Below are 20545 nucleotides of genomic sequence, written 5' to 3'. Positions count from 1 at the left end.
TGAAAACACAACTATTTGTGCATGCCTTTTTATGAAATTGAACTGAATATTGATCTAGGCCAGGGGTAGGCAATTCTGGTCCTCGAGAGCCACAGGCAGGTCAGGGTTCCAGAATATCCACAATGAAAATGTATGAGATGGATTTGCATGCACTGCCTCCTCGAGATGCAAATCTATCTCATGCATATTTATTGTGGTTATCCTGAAAACCTGACCTGCCTGTAGCTCTTGAGGACCAGATTTGCCTACCCTTGATCTAGCATCAGGATATAGTGATGAGCATTTTAAGGATTTAAATATTGTGTGTAGAGAGATTTTTTGGAATTTATTCTATTGGATTATGAATGTAATTGACAGAATTGATGTAATGTATGTCCAATGAACAATTATGAATGTTTTATATGGAAACTGCTTTGGGTCAAGCGGTTTAGAAATTTTAGAAATAAATCCAAGTAAAGAAAAATATATTACTGAAGGGCAATAATTGTTAAGGGATGTGAACCTAGACATACAGATACCACCCATAGGGATCAGTGCTCCATAAGATTTTTAACATTATATGAAAACTAATACAGTATTTTGCACAGAACACAGTCTGTGTTTCCTCATCCACTGCTGTTCTGCAGTAAAAAGTGACAAAGTGGTGTGTAACCAGAAGTTTGAGCCAGGCATCACAGGGCAGATGCACACGCTGGGATCATGAATACTCAGCACCTTTTATCAAAGGAGGTAGACTAGGGCCCCAGTGCTGAAAAGCTTGCTGTGCAAGTAAGTTTCAAGTTTCAAGTTTAATCTTTATTTGATGAATCGCTTATAACAATATCTAAGCGATGTACAGTTTTAAAAAGCCATCAGAGTGTGGTAATACATTTAGTTTACAAAAGACAAATAAAAGACAGACAATGTTGGACAAACAGGAAGGGGTGGGAAGGAGGGGGAAAAGTTACAATTTTGTTATATGTTAGAATTTGACATCAAAAGGAAAGCACATTGGGTAATAATGGGTTAAGATGATTTAGGAAAAATGTAGGAACCTAAAAAGTTATGTTTTATGAGTCAAATGCGTCTTTAAATAGATATGTTTTTAAAATTTTCTTAAATGCGACGAGGTCTTTTTCGTTTTTAATAAAATTTGGAAGGGAGTTCCACAGTGTCGGGGCTTTCACAGAAAACATATCATTACGTCTGGTACCTATGATTCTTAGTGAAGGGATGGAGAGCAATTGTAGTGAGGAGGATCTTAAAGAACGAGAAGATTTGTATGGAACAATCATTTTTGCAATATATTGTGGTTCGTTGAAGCTCAATGTTTTATAAACCAGAAATAAAATTTTGAAGGTAATTCGATGAGTTATGGGAAGCCAATGTGATTTTATTAATAAAGGGGTAACATGGTCAAATTTCTTTGCCTTGTGAATTAATTTGACTGATGTATTTTGGATGATTTGGAGACGTCTGTTTTCTTTTTGGGTTATGTTGATTTAGGAGAGAATTACAGTAGTCCAATTTAGAGATTATAAGAGAGTGAACTAAAATATTGAGTGATTTAGTATCTAAAAAAGTAGAAATCGAGCGTAAGAGCCGTAATCTGTAAAAGCATGATTTAACTATTTCGCTAATATGGTCGTGAAATGATAGATCTGCATCGATTATTACACCGAGGATTTTCAGCTTAGATACCGATTCTATAGGAGTGTTATCAAGTGTGAATGGTATGTTTTGAAATATATCTCCTTTCCAAGTGAAAAGCATGGTTTTTGTTTTTTGGGTGATTGTAGCTGGTTTTACTCGAAAGAGTGCACAAAAAGGTTCTTGGGGGCTTTAACCGATCGCGGTAGCAGCCACTGAGAATCCTACGCAAATGCGTTACAAGGTGCTTATTAGTAGTAAAATGAGCACTCCTTGTAATGCCCAGCAGGGAAAGCCCACCTCATGCCGTACAAAATTGAATGCAAAGTGGTCAGGACTAGGGCTGACACCTTGATAAAGCAACCCAGCGAAACATGTCATGTCGGTGACACACCCTAGCGGCAGACCACATAGACATATTGCTTACACTTTACTCACAATGCTGCAATTAGCACATTTATAATAGTTGGAATAACATTCACAAAATAATATTATACGATCCAGTGACGAGGCGGCACGTGAAGCCAGGGGCAGTGAAACTATTTGAGCCCCAGGTGGTGCTTCTGAGGATCTGGGCATTAGTAGAAAAAACTACGGTGCGGGTGATTCAGCTTAAAATAGCTGTAGTCACAGATGAGTACAAAATTTTCCAGCAGGTCCAGAGCTGTCGGTAGCTTCCATTTAATTTGAAGAGTATCTTTTTGTGCTTGGTTGGTTTTTTTTTTTTTTTTTTGGGGGGGGGGTTAAATATGTGTTTATTGAGAATGGCAAACGGTCCAGACACTCGATTACAATCAACAATGCAACAAGAGCAATACAGAAGGAACAAGGAAAACAATGAAAGCGACGTAATACAAGCATAGACAAGTCTCCCGAGTACAAGATAGGCCAGCATGGATTGGAGCAAGGTCCAACAAAGCTTGTTTTATATGTGTGCGTGTCCTGTGCCTAACAGCTGCATCCTGACCATAGGCATGGGACACACACGCATATAAAACAAGAACAAACAGCTCAGTCCAAATCACACACACAAAAAAAGACTTCCCAACTTGCTGCAGCAAAAGAGGCTTCGGCTGCGGCTGGAGATGTTTCTATTTTTTTGGGGGGGTGGGGGTGCCCATGCTTGCTACTGCTTGAAGTTCTGGAGCACAGCCCTGCACTGTACTGGGCCTGCGTGCAGGGGTGTAGTAAGGGGGGGCAGACCACCCTTACTACACCCCTGAGAACCTCTCCTTCTCTCCACCCCTGCTCCTTCTCACCCCTCACCTGCCATGGGCCTTCACTTCCCCCTGTACCTCTAGCTCTTCCCCGGCGCAAGCCGCAGCTCCAACCTGCGGCTCGGGCCAGAGAGTTGAGGGAGAGCCAAGGCTGGCGCGGACAGCAAGTCAGAGATGCCGCTCGTGCCAGGGAAGTTAAAGAGGTGCGGCGGAATGGGCAGGTGCGCTTGGTGGGGAAGGAGCGGGGGAGTGGAGAAGAGGGCAAGGGGGGGGAGGGGCACCACTGCCCCGGGCAACAGCACTGCCTGTGCACAAGCTAAACTAAAACTAAAACTTAATTTTATAGACTGAGCCATCAACCAAGAGACGCTCAACTCGGTTAACAATAATGAAACACATAATACATAAACTTGACAAGGGAAAGTGGACTGAAATAGTTAATTTCCAAAATGTTTAGCAAACAAAAAAGGTTTCAGAACTTTCCGGAATAAAGCAAAAGTACCTAAACTTCTTAACGTCTAACGCTCAGCTCATGTGTGCAGATGCCAGGCACAGTTGCTCCCCTTTCACTGAGGTACTTAGCACAAATAGCATGCATTTAACCATTTTAGTCGCTCTTCTCTGGACCCTTTCGAGAAGTGCCGTGTCCTTCTTCATGTACGGCGACCAGTGCTGGACGCAGTACTCCGGGTAAGGGCGCACCATGGCCCGGTACAGCGGCATGATAACCTTCTCTGATCTGTTTGTGATCCCCCTTCTTAATCCTTCTTAGCATTCTGTTCGCCCTTTTCACCGCCGCCGCACATTGCGCGAACGGCTTCATCGACATGTCGATCAGAAATCCCAAGTCTCTTTCCTGGGAGGTCTCTCCAAGTACCGCCCCGGACATCCTGTATTCGTGCATGAGATTTTTGTTACCGACATGCATCACTTTACACTTATCCACGTTGAAGCTCATTTGCCATGTCGATGCCCATTTCTCGAGCTTGATTATGTCACGTTGCAGATCTTCGCAATCCCCCTGCGTCTTCACTACTCTGAATAACTTCGTATCGTCTGCAAATTTAATCGCCTCACTCGTCGTATCAATGTCCAGATCGTTTATAAAGATGTTGAAGAGCACGGGTCCAAGCACCGAGCCCTGCAGCACCCACCCCACTGGTGACACTCTTCCAGTCCGAATATTGTCTATTTACCCCCACTCTCCGTTTCCTATGCTCCAGCCAGTTTTTAATCCACGTGAGTATTTCACCCTCAATTCCATGGCTCGCAATTTTCCAAAGTAGCCTGGCAAATGTAAATCACTCCCAGACTGGTGTTTTTCGCCGGGTTGACGGAGCTCTGTGCATCCTGCCTAGGGTTACCAGATTTTACTTGCATAAAATCTGGACCCATAGATCCGCCCCAGCCCATACAGTTACACCCTGTTATGCCATGCCTCAGTCTCACCCCAACCCCACCCACTCAGCCTATTCTCATCGATCAGGAGGGCATGCACAAATTCCCCCTCCCGAAGTGATCTGAAGAGGAAGCTTTTCAAAACCCGGGTTTTGAAAAGCCGTTCAGATGCCAGGTAAATCCAGACGTCTAGTAACCCTAATCCTGCCCTAGATGAGAAATAGAGAAACCTGCAACACAGTAGTGGTTGCCATTTGGAAGGAGAAGAAAAATGATCATTTTGACCCAAATGAAGACAAATCTAGCAATGACGGACATTGTACCAATCAAGCATTAGAAGTTCTGCCAATCTTACACATCTCTAGTTTTGCTGAAAGTGACTGTACCCGTGGTTCAGAGAAAAGAACAAGGCCAGTTTCCTTTCCCTCTATCTATGGATGATCTCACAGCTTTTGCAGTCGCTACTAAGAGGCCTGGGGTTTTGATATCTCATCCTTCACTCTGGGTCTCTCTTCCCCTTGCATAGTATGTTCAGCTTCCTTCTTCTCAATTTAGACACAAATTTAGAGTTATAATCAAGCACCATGTTATAAAAGACAGGCTCAGCTGATTTAGTACCGGCCTTACTCGGGTGGTAGATAAATCCAATATTTTAAAGAAAAGTATAGAATGCAAGTTCATAACTGAAGGGGAGGGGGGTGTAAGACCAGGACTGACTTAGCCTGCCCCGATGGTTTGCAGCCATATGCCAGCTCTATTCTAGGGATGGACAGGTAAAAACCGAGACCCGCACCAGTTCTTTTTAGCCCAGTCTTCAGGGCACTCCCAGTTAGTTGAGTGTGCAGGATATCTACAATGAAGGTACATAAAATACTGTAGAATTTATTGCACTGCTTTCTTAGTGGTCAAATCTACCTCATTCATATTCAGTGTAGACTTCCTGAAAACCTGACTGGCTGGATAAACCCTGAGGTCTGTGTTATGAACTCCTGAACTACACAATATGTAATGCAGTGATTCCCAAACCTGGTCCCAGAAGCACCCCAGCCAGTCAGGTTTTCAGGATAGCTACTGTGAATATTCACGAGAGAGATTTGCTTGCTGTGGAGGCAGAGCATGCAAATATCTCTCATGAATATTCATTGCGGATATCCTGAAAACCTGAATGACTGGAGTGCCTCCAAGACCAGGTATGGGAAACACTGGCTATAACATCTTATTTATTACAATTTATAATCAGCCTTTCACCAAGGTGGAGTACCTAGGATAGGGTTACCAGATTTCACACAGTAAAAACCCGGACATTTATTCATTTATTTATTTTTCAAATTTCTATACCGTCTAGTTCCTAGGTGGTTTACAGTATATCCACATACACAATACTTAAAAACAGTACAAAAGAGGGCCAAATCATCGAAAATTAAGTTCACAGTTAATCCTCAATCAAGACAAGTCAGACCCTATAAAAAAAAGCATTAACGAACAATTGTGTTTTGAGGAGTTTTTCCTCTATCAGCACATTTCCCTACACTCCCCCTCCCCCCCCCCCCCCGATCATTCTCCACTCATCGGGCAAGCCCCTCTTATCTGTACCTCTCTCCTCCACTGCCAACTCCAGACTCCGTCCCTTCTTTCTTGCAGCACCGTATGCCTGGAACAGGCTGTCTGAATCAATACGTCGAGCTCCACCCCTGGCAGTGTTCAAATCCAAGCTTAAAGACCCACTTTTTTGAAACTGCTTTCAACTCTTAACTCCCACTCACTGCTGTCAGATACCTAGACCCACTATATAATTTCCTCTACCATAATTTCCCCAACCCTGTAATTAGATTGTAAGCTCTTCTGAGCAGGGACTGTCTATTATATGTTAAAATGTACAGCGCTGCGTACACCTTTTCAGCACCAAAGAAATAATAAACAGTAGTAGGAGGAGGAGGAGGAGTTGCCCTACCATTAAATTCCATAATTTCACCCCAGCACAACAAAAAGTCACTGCATAGGTTTCTACATATTTCGGATTAACATTGGCCTTTAACAAAGCAGAATTTTCAGAACGCAACAATCTTTTGGGCTGATAAGTGGCCATTTTACTCTTGAAATACTCTGGAATTGCACCATACAAAAATTGATGACAAATCATCACAATCTTATATTGTACTCTAAAAGCCACTAGCAGCCAGTGTGGTTGCTGAAGCCAAGGTGTAATATGAGCATATTTTGATGTTCCTGTAATCAGTCTGGCTGCAGCATTTTGTACCATTTGCAACACCCTGTACCTTGTCTTAGTCACTCCAAGATACAGGGCACTGCAATAGTCAAGCCTCGACAGGACCATTGCCTGCACTAGAGTGCAAAAATCAAAGGATGCCAGCATCGGCTCCACCCCTAGCAACACCCCATTCTGCCCCAGCCCCGCCCCCACACAAACCTCCTCTTAAGCTTGGGGCTGTGTCTTGGAGGGCCTCTTAGCATGCGCAGAGGCGACGCAATGATGTCATACACATGCATGTGACATCATCACTTCACATTCACGCATGCTAAGAGCCCCTCCCAGGCATAGCCCTGAGCCGAAAACCTGGACAAACTCCTTGCAGGTTAGAAAGACATCCAGACACCCGGAGAGTCCTCTACAAAGAGGACATGTCCAGGTATAGCCGGATGTCTGGTAACCTTAACCTAGGGCTACCATATGGCTCCAGAAAAATGAGGACAGATTGAGACAGCTGGGTTTATGCCCATTGCTTTTGATGGAAGTAAAAGTTTCAAGTTTTTATTAAAATTTGATTGAGTTGCTTATCTAAATTCTAAGCGAGTTACAAATTAGAATATAATTTTTTTTTGTAAAAATTTTATTATTTTAAAAATTACAACAGTGTAGTACATTTGATTGAATACAGAAAAATATTAGAGATTACACCATTTTATACAATTAGTATATAGAACCATAACTTTACCCACCCACCCATCTATCAATTATTAATAATACAAGACAACTTTATTTATTACATTGATATAAAGAATTAATACCAATTTCTCAATTACCTCTCCCTCCCCCACCCCCCCCACCTCGGATGTGTAAGGAGAAACTTAAAGAAGAATACATAAACCATTAATGTGAAGCAGCAAATAAATGGACTCCATACTTTGTTAAATGAAACACTTGACACCAAACATTCTGCATTCATTCTCTCATATTTGTATGTGTTACATACATTTGTCCACCAAAATGTGTAGTTTAATCTATCATGGCTTTTCCAATTTTTCGTGATCAATTGAACAGCTATTCCAGTCAAAACCAGGAAAAGACGGCTTTTATATTTATCAAGGGGAGGTTTAACGTGTAACATAGTACCACAAATTATGGCTTCAGATGTTAAGGGAATATCCGATTCTAAAACAATATTTATTTGTCCCCAAATCCATCCTCTGTTTTTTTGGAGCCATATGGTAACCTTAGGAGTACAGAAAACCATACATAATAAAAACAAAGATGATAACAAATCCAAACCACAGACCACATTCAAAAAAGGTCCAAGCTACTGCAAAATATTCATGGTTCCAAATCTGCCTGCATAAGTAAGTGCTGTCACAATAAACACGTGAAGACTGTCAAGTTCCTACATGTCACTGGCAGCTTTTTCCATTCAATCCGGCCAGCAATGGTATAAATTTTCTTCCGTGTATATTCGAGTTTGCTGGAAAGAAGGTACCACCAGTGTACATGCATCCTTGGAGTAAAGAATTCATTGAGGTACGTACGTACCAATGAAGATGTTCACACAGATAATGAGATCAGATTAATCCAGGTCATCTGCAACAGGCTGAGCTAGCCCTGGTTTTACCCTAATGGCTCATATGGATATGTAGTTTCTCCATGAAAAAGCAAAAACAAGTGTATTGATGCCATGGAGATAAAACCAGAGTGTACCCAGAAGCACATACTTGAGGCTATGTAAAAAAAATAGTTGTCTGTAAGTGACTCCCCCCCAAAAAAAAAAACCAAACAAACAAACAATGGGAATTAGAGGAGCATGGTGGCTTTGTGCTGTGTAATGACATACAATGGAACTAGGTCATATTTTCTGTTTCTTGGGTCAGCCAAGTCAGGGGAAGCTGCAGAGGCCCAGGAGGAAAGGGATTCTCAGTCATTGCTCAACAGTGACAACTAGTGGTCAAATGTAGCATCAGAGCCCATGATTTCTGAGTTCTGGAAGGCACCAAGGGCTTTCACTGAGATGACAGAAACTAAAGTTAGATGGAAATCCCTGGGTATTTGCAAATAAAGACTCATGGCACTGCAGCCCAGTAGAAGCTGGTTCCAACTGAGCTAGAAACTGAAAGGAACAGGAGGCAAGCAAGAATCAAGAACTGAATCAAAATGGAAGTGAAAATGTGGAAAAGAAGAGAGGAAGACGACCCGGGAAACCAAGGTTATATCTTGAGAAAGGCTTTGTTGTACTGACCAAACGAACCTCACACCTTGATGAGATGTTGCATCTTCAATCTAGACCAGAGGTGGGCAACAAGGACTGCAATCCAGTTGGGTTTTCAGGATTTCCCCAATGAATATGCATGAGATCTATTTGCATATTCATTTTCATGAATGTCTAGCCAGATGTTTTTCCCACTGTGCGTACCCAGTTCCAGGGGGCATGCTGGAAAGGCATGTTATAGGTATGTTTTGGGCATGGATACACTCCTCAGACAGGGACTAAAGGGCAAAACATGATACCAGTGAATCTGAAATTTCCTGTAACTGGGATGGATCTGTAGGCCTTCTTGATGTCTAGAGCAGATTTCCCAACACATACTACTTGAGACATGCACACCATTTTCAATTTCTTTCTCCCCTCTTTTGTGTGGGCCACAGTCAGTTTTCTGCAAAGGAAGGAGGTGCCTGGCATTGCCTCACCGCATGTACCCCTTGCACTCTTCCCTGCTGCAACTATCCTCCTAAATACTCCTTCTTCGCCCCGCGTACCTCTTCAAATCTAAACTGACTGCAGGCAGCATATCCCACCTACTGCTCATGCCAGCCTTGGCTCTCCCTCTGAAATAAGAACATAAGAATAACCTTACTGGGTTAGACCCATGGTCCATCAAGCCCAGTAGCCGGTTCTCATAGTGGCCAAACCAGGTCACTAGTACCTGGCCAAAACCCAAGGAGTATCAATATTCTATGCTACCAATACAGGGCAAGCAGTGGCTTCCCCCATGTCTTTCTCAATAACAGACTATGGACTTTTCCTCCAGGAACTTGTCCAAATCTTTTTTAAAACCAGCTACGCTATCCGCTCTTATCACAACCTCTGGAAATGCGTTCCAGAGCTTACCTATTCTCTGAGTGAATAAAAATTTTCTCCTATTAGTTTTAAAAGTATTTCCCTGTAACTTCATCGAGTGTCCCCTAGTCTTTGTAATTTTTGACGGAGTGAAAAATCGATCCACTTGTACCCATTCTACTCCACTCAGGATTTTGTAGACTTTAATCATATCTCCCCTCAGCTGTCTCTTTTCCAAGCTGAAGAGCCCTAACTGTTTTAGTCTTTCCTCATACGAGAGGAGTTCCATCCCCTTTACCATCGTGGTCGCTCTTCTTTGAACCTTTTCTAGCGCCACTATTTCTTGAGATAAGGAGACCAGAATTGAACGCAATTCTCCAGATGAGGTCACACCATGGAGCAAATCAGGGGCATTATAACATTCTTAGTCTTGTTAACCATCCCTTTTTTAATAATTCCTAGCATCCTGGTCCCTAGTCACTCCCTGATTGGTTGAAAAGTTTTCAATCTAGGGCTTGGAGGAGTTGGGAAACACTGATCTAGACAGCATCTCCAATCTTGTTAGGTTCTTAATGCACTGATGGCAAACAGGTAAGGATTTTAGGCTACTAGGATTATAACAAATGATCCTTGTTCTTAGGTTAAATGTCTGTAAATATGTCAGCTCATGAATTTTCATTGTGGAAGTTATGAAATCCTGATCTATTTCTAGGCAGCACTACAGAAACTATCCTAAACTCTTCCTCCTTCAGGTAGACATCAGATCCATTGAATTTAGGACAGGTGTAAATTTCCTTTTCCCCCTTGGGAACAGGAAGTACCTAGAGCAGTGTATCGCAAACTGTGTGCCTCCTGAGATTTCAGGTGTGCTGCGGTACACTGGGGAAGAGGAGAGGTGCCAGCACCATCTGACTGTCTACAGGACGTGCCTCTCGTGAAGAGAGGCAAGTCCTGTAGGCAATCTCCCGACACCCTTCTCTACAGCGCAGGTCCTTTTCTTGGCGCAAGGCCAGTTTGAAGGGGCTTTGCGCATGCGCTGACGGTGGCGCCCTGATGTCACGCATGTGCGTGATGTCATCACCACGACGCCAGCGCACCTAGAGTAAACTGATATCGAGATAATAATAATAATAATTTTATTCTTATATACCGCCAAAGCCATAGAAGTTCAAGGCGGTTTACAGCAAGAAGCGCTGGACAATCAGTGAAGAGGTTACAATCAAAGATAGCAATACAATCTTACATAATGAAGGAATATGAAAGCTATATAGTTCATTAGGGTTACTGGTTGGGTAAGCAGAGCTGAGTATATTCTTAGTTAACAAATCGATTGAACAAGCTCGTTTTTACCAGATTTCTAAAATTGAAATAGGATGATGAGAGCGCGAAAACGTTACTAAGCCAATCGTTCCATTTGCCTGCCTGGAAGGCAAGAGTTCTGTCCAAGAATCTTTTGTAGTGGCAGGCTTTTATAGTCAGATAGGAGAACAGATGTATTCTTCGTTTGGGCCTAAGATAACTTGCCAGACTGAAGTGGGAAACCACGTAAGTGGGGGCTAGGCCAAATATTGATTTGTAACACAGATAGGAGAACTTAAACAGGATTCGCGCCTCTAGGGGCAGCCAATGGAGATGGTCTGTGCAACGCAAAATGAGGAAAAAGGTAAGCCGGAGACAATCAAGAGAAACTAGAAACTTCTACTTATTTGCTTATCCAAAAATTAATGGGTGTAGATATAAGACCTTCTTAGATAGGACCCTGGCATTTCAAGCTGGTAGGCAACAATCTTAGTTAGGTAAATATATTCAGCAAGCTATGTTAGCCTATTGCAGTTTTTGGAAATTAATTAAGACCACTTTGTTTGATAAGTTTATTACTTAGTGAGTTTTATTATTGAAATTCTATTTTACAAATATTTGTATTTTTTACTGTATTATTGTATTTCGCTGATTGTCCAGCTCTTTTTAGTGTAAACCGTCTAGAACTTTTGGTTATGACGGTATAAAAGAATAAAGTTATTATTATTATTATTTCCTTCTTTCCTAAAGGCACACTAGTTGAAGTATGGTTCTGTTAGAAAAAAGGAAAGTTTGTACCTCGTTGGATCCTGGTGGTGTAGGGCTGAAAGCTGTTTAGGAAAGACTTCCAAAAGACACAGTTTGAAGCCTTCCTTGACAGTATTTAGAACTTAGCTATTTGAGATTACAGACAGGGTTGGCTCAACCATTAAGTGAAACTAGTTAGTGCCAGCTATAATCTAGATCCCAAATAGTAAAATGAATTAGGGGTGTGGATGTTAATTGGGGTGGGGGGAGGGTTGAAGGCTGAAGGTTCGCCTAGGGCAGGGTTTCCCAGGTTGGTCCTGGATACCCCCGTGCCAGTCAGGTTTTCAAGAAATCCACAAAGAATATGCATTAAAGAGATTTGCATACAACGGAGACAGTTTATGCAAACCAATCTCCTAGAAAGAGTCTAAGTAGGAAGTCAGGCTAGTTCCTGTAGACCAGAGTTTCCCAAATTGGTCCTGTAGTATCCCCTTGCCAGTCAGACTTTCAGGATATCCAAAATTAATATGCATGGGACTCATTTGCATATATTGCCTCCTTGGTATGTAAATCTCTCATATACATTCATTGTGAATATACTGAAAACTTGACAGGCTGGGGTTCTCCCAGGACTGGGAAACACTGGTCTAGACCCAGTCAAAACCTCATGCATAGCTTTTACTAAGTAGCAATGGATGGCAAAGAAAATAGAAGACACTGAGGGAGAGATAGACAGAAATAGAGAGAAAGTGATACAGACAAAAACTGTGACCAATTAAGAAAGTCCAGGTCGAATACACCACTTGTAATGAGTTGCTCAGAGAAGTATTAAAAGCAAATAAATAACACATATAGTTACATTATTTCAAGTCACAAATGCATCAATAAAATGGGTCACCTATAAATTGTCAACCACATCAAACAGGATGTGGACTTGAAATAACATACAAGTTATAGGAGGTCCTAAGAACTGAATCCTTTGGTCTATATGATATATCAACCTCCTAGTTGATTAATTACTTGGGAGAGGTTCATAGTTGATTAATTACTTGGGAGAGGTTCATAGTTGGTAAAAAGTTGCTAGTAGTGAGTTGTAGTTACAAAGGTTTGAGTGAACTGTTAACATTAGTTTGCAAATTAAAAATAAAAAGTGGTATTTTTTGATTATCCATTAACCCCTATTCTCGGGAGCGAGGTATTCTATTAGCATGATTTTTCTGTGCAGCATTTTGTATTAATTTAATTTGTTCAATTGTCTAGATCAGGGGTGTCAAAGTCCCTCCTCAAGGGCCGGAATCCAGTCGGGTTTTCTGGATTTCCCCAATGAATATGCATTGAAAGCAGTGCATGCAAATAGAATACATGTTCAAGGGGATCTACAGTATATGGAAATCCAAACACAATCTTCTAATCTGATCTAAGAGACATAAGAGAAGCTCACACTTGAATTTTGTTTCCCCACCGGTTAAAGGATGTAAATTTAAAAAACACCATCAACATCTTCTCTCACATCAAGTGGCATTATGGGGCAAAGATCTGGAACAATTGCTCACGCCTACTACTTATGGGGAATTTAGGAAACACCTAAAAACATACCTGTTCCTGAAGTATTTAGGCAACTAACCTGTACAATCCTACTACACAATAACTGATCTCTAGCGCTGTTAATAACTAGCTTCTAACCTTGTTAATTCTAATTAATTTGTAACATCTTTTAACCATTGTAAACCACATAGAACTTCACGGTCCTGCGGTATATAAACTGTTATTATTATTATTATCTAATCTATAATTTGTGAGTCGCTCTATGCCTAAACAGGTTCAAGGCGACGTACAATTCGATTAAAGGCTGAGAAACAGAGGGAGGAGAGGAGAAGAGACTGGAAGAGGAGAGGGAGGGAGAGAGGTCTTCTAGAATGAGGTAGAGAGGAGAAATAGTGTTACATTATACTTTGAAGAAATTGCAATTATAGGCTCAGTCTTCAAAGGGTGTAAACTCCTAATTCTGAGAGTTCGGCTTCTAAATTGGCCTCTTTGAATGCTTACTGGAGCTGAGTTCCGAAATTTATGTTCCAGATTTCATTAAATTGCTACATGATTGGGAAGCCTAAACATTGGATGGCAACCAGGCTGGATTTAGGGCAGGGAAAAGGAGTTAGGAGATCAGCACTAGGTTAAGAACATAAGGCTCATAAATAGGCAAAATCAGGTCAGTATTCAAATGTCCGTAGTCAACATTTTTTAAACACTGTCTGTTTTATTTAAATATATTGGAACAGATATTCAGCCAGCAGTGGCTTTATTCCAAGATACTCAATGCTGGGCCATGCAACCAGCTAGCACATATGTTGGTAAGTGCAATATTCAACACTTAGCCACATAAGATGAACCACATAAAGATAGGACTGTGTTTATGCAATCCTATTTATGCGTGCAAATGCTGACTCAACCTCAGGGCCAGGGCCGTCCACAAATTAGCTGATTTTGGCTTAGGCATTAAGGCCCAGATTCTGCAATTAGCTCCATTGTCAGCAGCTCCGCCTTAAAAGCAGCCACCGATTGCGTGCCAATTATGCAATGGCACCGGGTACAGAATCGCGCCTCTGGCAATGGTAGATGCCAGAAATTTAGGCCAGGGTTTTCCAGGCCTACATTTCCGGCACCTACCTTTGATGTGAACTGAGCCTACGAAGGTGCTTTAGGACCGCCTAACGCCACTTCCGGCGTTAGCCAGGCCCACAGTGGCATTAGGCAGCCTAAAGCACCTATGGAGGTGCGATTCCAGTGCTGATTTTATAGACGCCGGAAGGCACCTTGAAAAATGTCATTTAAATAGCATTTTTTGCTGAGCTTGGGCACCTAAAAATTAGTGCTTGTTAGAAAATCCGGGCTTAGGCTCCAATTCTATAAAGTCCACTTAAAATTAGGTGCCTCAACACCTCGCAATCAGCTTTAATTGAACTTAATTGAAAGTTAGGCGCCTAACTCAAAAACTCGATTCTATAAAAAAAAAGTAGGCACCTAGCCCAAAGCACCTATACTAAAAATGGGCCTGGTTAGGGGACGGATCATAGGCATATTTTCAAATTAGGTGGCTCATTGTGCATTAGGTGCTGTTAGGCAAAGAAACCCCCCCAATTTTAGTACTTTAGGCAAAGAAAACATGTTAGGACGCTAAGTGCCACCTAAATACACTTAAGCACTGCTAAGCGTGATTCTATAATGGCCGCCTAAGTTTTATAGAATCTGTGCCAATATCAGCGCCTAAGTTTAGGCAGACTTTGTGGAATCAGGGTCTAACTGTGGATATTCAGTGCCGTTAATCAGTTAAGTGCCCCAACACATACGGCCTCTTTTACAAAGCCGCGCTAGCGGCTGCCCTGCGCTAATGGCCCCGAAGTCCATAGAGATTTAAAGGGCTTCGGAGCTGTTGCCGCGTGGCAGCTACTAGCATTTTAGTCGTCGTCCCCCCACACACACTTCCCTTTCTGTTTTATTTGTCTGACTATGTATTCATAATTATGTCTTTTGTTTCCAAATATATTGTTTGTCTTTTCTCTTATTTTAAATTGTACATCTCATTGAATTTTTGATATTGCGATTTAATCAAAATTTTCATTAAACTAGAAACTTTATCCGCAGGTAGCTGTGGACAAGAGATTTATACAGCCAGGAGCCTCTTCTGACCAATTAAATCACTTTGAATATCTACCCTTAAAACCCTTTCTCTTTACGGATGCTTTTGAGATTTAGATAAATGGATCACCTAAGTCATCCCCCTCTCCATATCGTTCTTTCCATTACCTTTTCAATTTTTTATTATATAAATTATAAACCCTTCCCTTTTTTCCTCTTGTGCCATTTCGTGGCAATTTAAATTCACATATATATGTCCTTTCCCTTGTTTTTAATTATTTTTGTTTGTTTTAAAATTATTTTATCAGTAATAATCGAGTACAACATAGCTAATAGGAGGCATCATCAATAGAGAAACAGTTTCTAAGCTTAACATAGCTATACAGAGTTAAACATGTATGTATAAGTATTGTTTTCTTTTTCTGTATTGTTGTTCACTGTCTTATAATTCCAATAAACAGATTTGAGAAACTATTCATCGTTACTATAGGCAGACATGGCAGTACTGAACCTAGTTAGAGACTGCTGCCCAGTACCGACTGTAAGGATAATGGCGATATTCAGCTGCAATTCATATAGCTTTGCAGTTTAATTGCTTCATCCTGGTACTATCTGGAAAGTACCAGAGTAATCTATAAAAAGTTTAATGGCACTATCTACATAGTGCATTTATTCATATAGTGGCTGCTGCAATTTGGATAAATGCTTTTGAAAGCCAGGCCGAATGAAGGCCTGGCCTAACTGATCTGATATTGGCATCTTTTGCTCTTTAGTTTTATTTGAATAAGTGCATGTATACCTATTTATTTTTCTTTTCTACCTAATGGAATTTTTTAAAATTATTTGTAAACCACTTAGCTGTATCAATGAAAGGCGGTATATCAAGAATAAAGTGATACTTGATAACTGAAACGATCTGATATTTTCATCTTTTGCTTATACTGTTCTGGCTTTAGGAAGAAGATTCTAGCCTTCAGAAGCTGGTCGAAAAAAATGTATTATGAGTCCAAGAAAAAAGGTATTTTATTTCACTTTATTTCTATTATTAACCTATACAGGGGAGTAACATGGCAACCAGGTTACTTTATCCGAGGCCTAAGTTTAAACTCCTCCTCAGCTGAGGTATATTTTCAGCTAAAGACGTGGGGCCTAAGTGTGGCTGAAAATAGGGGATAAATTTAGGTACCTAAACCAGGAGTGTAGTTATTTATTCAATTTTCTATAGCATTCTCCCAAGGGAGCTCAGAATAGTTTACATGAATTTATTCAGGTACTCAAGCATTTTTCCCTGTCTATCTAATGTTCCTGGGGCAATGGGGGGATTAAGTGACTTTCCCATGGTCATAAGAAGCCACTACTTCAGCGTGCTGAGGCTGTAGTTTTAACCACTGTGCTACACTCTCCCCCTATCAGTTATCAATGTGGGTTCTTGATTTACCACTAATTTGTACTTTTTTAGCACAAGACCCATATTATGCAAGGAGACCAAGGCTCCCTTTTATTAAAATGCATTAAGCACTTGCTCATGCAGAAACGGGCTATCGTGTTACTGGCCAGACTTTATGGTAGATATCCTGCAAACAGGACGGTTGGATAGGCTGGAGAGAGCTTGGAGGGCAACTTCAGCATTTGGAACCAAGGTCAATACCAGGTGGACTATACAGTCTATGACCCAGAAGTATCAAAGAAGGGACAAGTTAATTTAATCATGCATTTTTAATGGCTATAACTAATGGGCAGACTGGATGGACCGTTCAGGTCTTTATCTACCGTCATGTACTATGTTACTATGTGACCATGTTAAGAGGTTTTACAGTAATTTGCCTGTTTCCATGCGTTACTGAATTTTTCTGTCAGGGGCATAGCATGAGCAGAGAGAGGGCATGGAAGCTTTAGCCAGTTAGCGTATTAATGTATTAGTTTATTGTGTGCTAACACAGTTAGCATAGCTGCACTTAGGGCCAGTTTTACAAAGCCGCGGTAACGGCCCCAAAGCCCATAGAGATTTAAAGGGCTTCAGGGACGTTGCTGCGCGGCTTTGTAAAACAGGCCCTTAGTGACTCCTAAATAGGAGGCATAAAAAGCTCTTGCATTTACTGTAGCCAGGTACTGTATGCCTTTTTCTAGCCAATAATTTTCCTCTTTGGCAGAGTTGTTGAATCATTCGTGATCTTTACTACGCAAGCTATGGTATTATTTTGTAGACATGATTTCTGAGGATTGTTTGTATGTTTATTTTATTAAGTTTTTGTTTTAAAATTATGTATGTAAATTATGTAAACCGTTTAGTTTTAAACGGTATACTACACATTTTTCTGTGATTTTGTAAAAGGGCCCTTTAGTTATTACTAGTTAATACATATATTACCAGTAGACCACACTGATAACTTCCCCCTTACAAGCATAAATTTAAGAACTCCACCTTGTAAAAATATTAGCCCTCTTTTACTAAGCCACAGTAGAGGATTCTACCACAGCTAAATGCTCCGACACTCATAGGAATTCTATGATCATCTGTCTATATAATATGTTTCAATCCACTTGGTGTCTATTTGTTGCCTGCCAGCAGAGAGCTCATGGGCAGCTACCTCAAATATTTAGACAGAGAGCTGCAGGAATTACTAGTGGCCCATAAGGCTGCTGGACTGCGTGGTGCAAGAATGACTGGAGGGAGTGCGAAGGATAGGAGGGGATCAGGGTAGCAGATTGGGTCTTGGGTAAGGGCCGAGAGCGCTGGGTATTGGCTGGGACAAAGGACTGCGATAGGTTCCTCTGATGACCATCACCAGGGGTTGGCCACCCCCAGCTGCCTCAGCCCCAATCAAGCCTGACCTAACAAATATATCTAAACAGTTCCCGAATACTCCTTGCTCCAAAATCTACTCTTTCAAACTTCTCATCTTACTACAGATTTGTGTTTTAAAGTAATTTTTGTCTCCCTCAAAAAACTTCAAACTTTTGATGCCCTTGCAGGAATGGCACAAGTTTAATTCTGAGGACTTAGTTTGACCTCCATATGTCATACAATAAATAAGGAAAATACAGTTTTACTTGTAAGCTCGTGGAGGTAGGATCCTGGTCATATTTCAAATGAAACTTGTTCATTTTCTGTTTTCATCTCTTTCCCATTACATATTGCTATATGCAGCACACTAACAACCACACAGAACTGATACCAAAACAGCAAAATTAGCCTATTCTGTCTTTCTGGACTAAACTACAATTATTGCTGTCCAGTGTGAAAAGAGTTTAAAATAACTTTCAGCTGGGTTGGTCTGATGATTGTGTGGCAGAGCCGCACCCAGACATGTGAGGGGACCTGGGCTCTGTTCCTGGGTCATTTCTTCCATTCCTGAGTTGATAGGCTAGGGCAGGGGTAGGGAACTCCAGTCCTCGAGAGCCGTATTCCAATCAGGTTTTCAGGATTCCCCCAATGAGATCTATTTGCATGCACTGCTTTCAATGCATATTCATTGGGGAGATCCTGAAAACCCGACTGGAATACGGCTCTCGAGGACCGGAGTTTCCTACCCCTGGGCTAGGGATACTTCAGAGGAGGCAATCATACCCTTAGGGCAGGGGTGTCAAAGTCCCTCCTCAAGGGCCGCAATCCAGTCGGATTTTCAGGATTTCCCCAATGAATATGCATGAGATCTATTTGCATGCACTACTTTCATTGTATGCTAATAGATCTCATGCATATTCATTGGGGAAATCCTGAAAACCCGACTGGATTGTGGCCCTCGAGGAGGGACTTTGACACCCCTGCCTTAGGGGAAGGGGAAGGGAGCATCCCATTACTCAAGAGTAACACCTAGTGGCTGGATTGGCATCCACATAGCTGAGTTCTAGAGGGAGCCTGGTCTACAGCCCCTAACCAAGGACTGTCTATGCAGTAGGCTGGACTGGAGCAGGGGGAGCAGGAGCACCTGCAATATAGGGGAAACACCCTAGATAAATGAGGATGAAGGGTCATGCCACCTTAGCCAAACAGATTGAGCTGGAAGCAAAAAGATGCAAGAACTACTGATCAAAAATGGAATAATAAAATAGACTGATAATGTTCAGCTCACTTTATATAGGAAACAGAGTAATATTCTAGGGATAGGTTGCACTAAGAGGAAGCTTCACTTCAGCTTTTTTTTTTTGTCCCTGTCAAAGTTTGTATTGAAATCCAGCTCCAAGACTTTGGTGATCTAGTCCAGTGATTCCCAACCCTGTCCTGGAGGAACACCAGGCCAATCGGGTTTTCAGGCTAGCCCTAATGAATATGCATGAGAGAGATTTGCATATGATGGAAGTGATAGGCATGCAAATTTGCTTCATGCATATTCATTAGGGCTAGCCTGAAAACCCAATTGGCCTGGTGTTCCTCCAGGACAGGGTTGGGAACCACTGATCTAGTCCATAGACAGAATTGGCTAATTCAGTCTCTCAGCAAAAAGCTGTTTTGACTACAACAAACTTCTATGGCAGAATTCAGATTTGCAAGCTTCTGTCCATAAATCTCTCGCCTCCCCAGGAAAACATAGAATACAATATTGCAGTGATGTCTTCTTGCAACAGGTAGACATGTGCTGCCCCAAAATGGAGATCTCTCCGGAGAAAGCAATAGAAGGAAGACACAGACTGACGCATACCTACCTGACAGCCTCCAGTGGCAGCACGACCAAAAGCCCTCGCCAAGACTCTCTGGAAGCTCTTTCTCCACAGTTGATGTTGTCTCTTTTTTTTCCCCCCCCTATATCGCTCGTTCTTTCTTCCACGCTGTCTGTCTCTGCTTCTTGGTATCTCTTTCTACACCTCTTTCTTTTTGTTTTCTATTTCTTACTTCTCTTTCTTGTTTTACCCTCTGTCTAGCTCCTTTTTTGCTTTATAATACACACTCCCTTTCTCTCCCTGTCTTTTAGTGTCTCATCTTCTCTCCTTCTCACACTTTGCTTCTTGGCATCTCTCCTTCTCCCTTGCTGTTGTGCACCCTCTTACTCTGTCTTGAAGACTATTCCTCTGGTCCAGGCTCAGTGACTGTCTCTGGAGCTGATAGAAAGAAAGAAAGGGAGGGACTACAAAATGACACATCAGGCAAACTTGTCAAGACTCCACCTACTTCTTATCACACAAACACCAAAATCTTAAGATATATCTATGTATTTGGGTGCTGGGGGGAGGGAAGGAGAACATCAATTGGGGAAGAGTCTCTATGTGACGGAAAACAGTGCTGTAATAGGTTGTTATCTTCATTTCTGACTTGAAACTTCAGTTAACTGCAGAAGTACAAAATTTCATGTTTAACTAGAGAGGGCTTGCTGACCACGGTGTGTGTGAGCCCTCAAACTG

At 41.6% G+C, this 20545-nt stretch overlaps 1 protein-coding gene across 3 annotated transcripts in view; it reads right to left on the bottom strand.

Moving 5' to 3' along the window:
* GATA1 (GATA binding protein 1) overlaps positions 1-20242 on the bottom strand; it is a 45629-nt gene extending 25387 nt beyond the window's left edge. For all 3 annotated transcript variants that reach the window (XM_033923805.1, XM_033923796.1, XM_033923814.1), the window contains exon 1: positions 19853-20242. The gene's annotated coding sequence lies outside the window, so the exon portion shown is untranslated. The remainder of the gene's footprint in view (positions 1-19852) is intronic.
* Positions 20243-20545: the final 303 nt, after the last annotated feature.

This window comes from Geotrypetes seraphini, chromosome 1, assembly GCF_902459505.1.
Source record: "Geotrypetes seraphini chromosome 1, aGeoSer1.1, whole genome shotgun sequence".
Taxonomy (NCBI): domain Eukaryota; kingdom Metazoa; phylum Chordata; class Amphibia; order Gymnophiona; family Dermophiidae; genus Geotrypetes; species Geotrypetes seraphini.
This window is presented reverse-complemented; position numbering and strand designations above follow the sequence as displayed.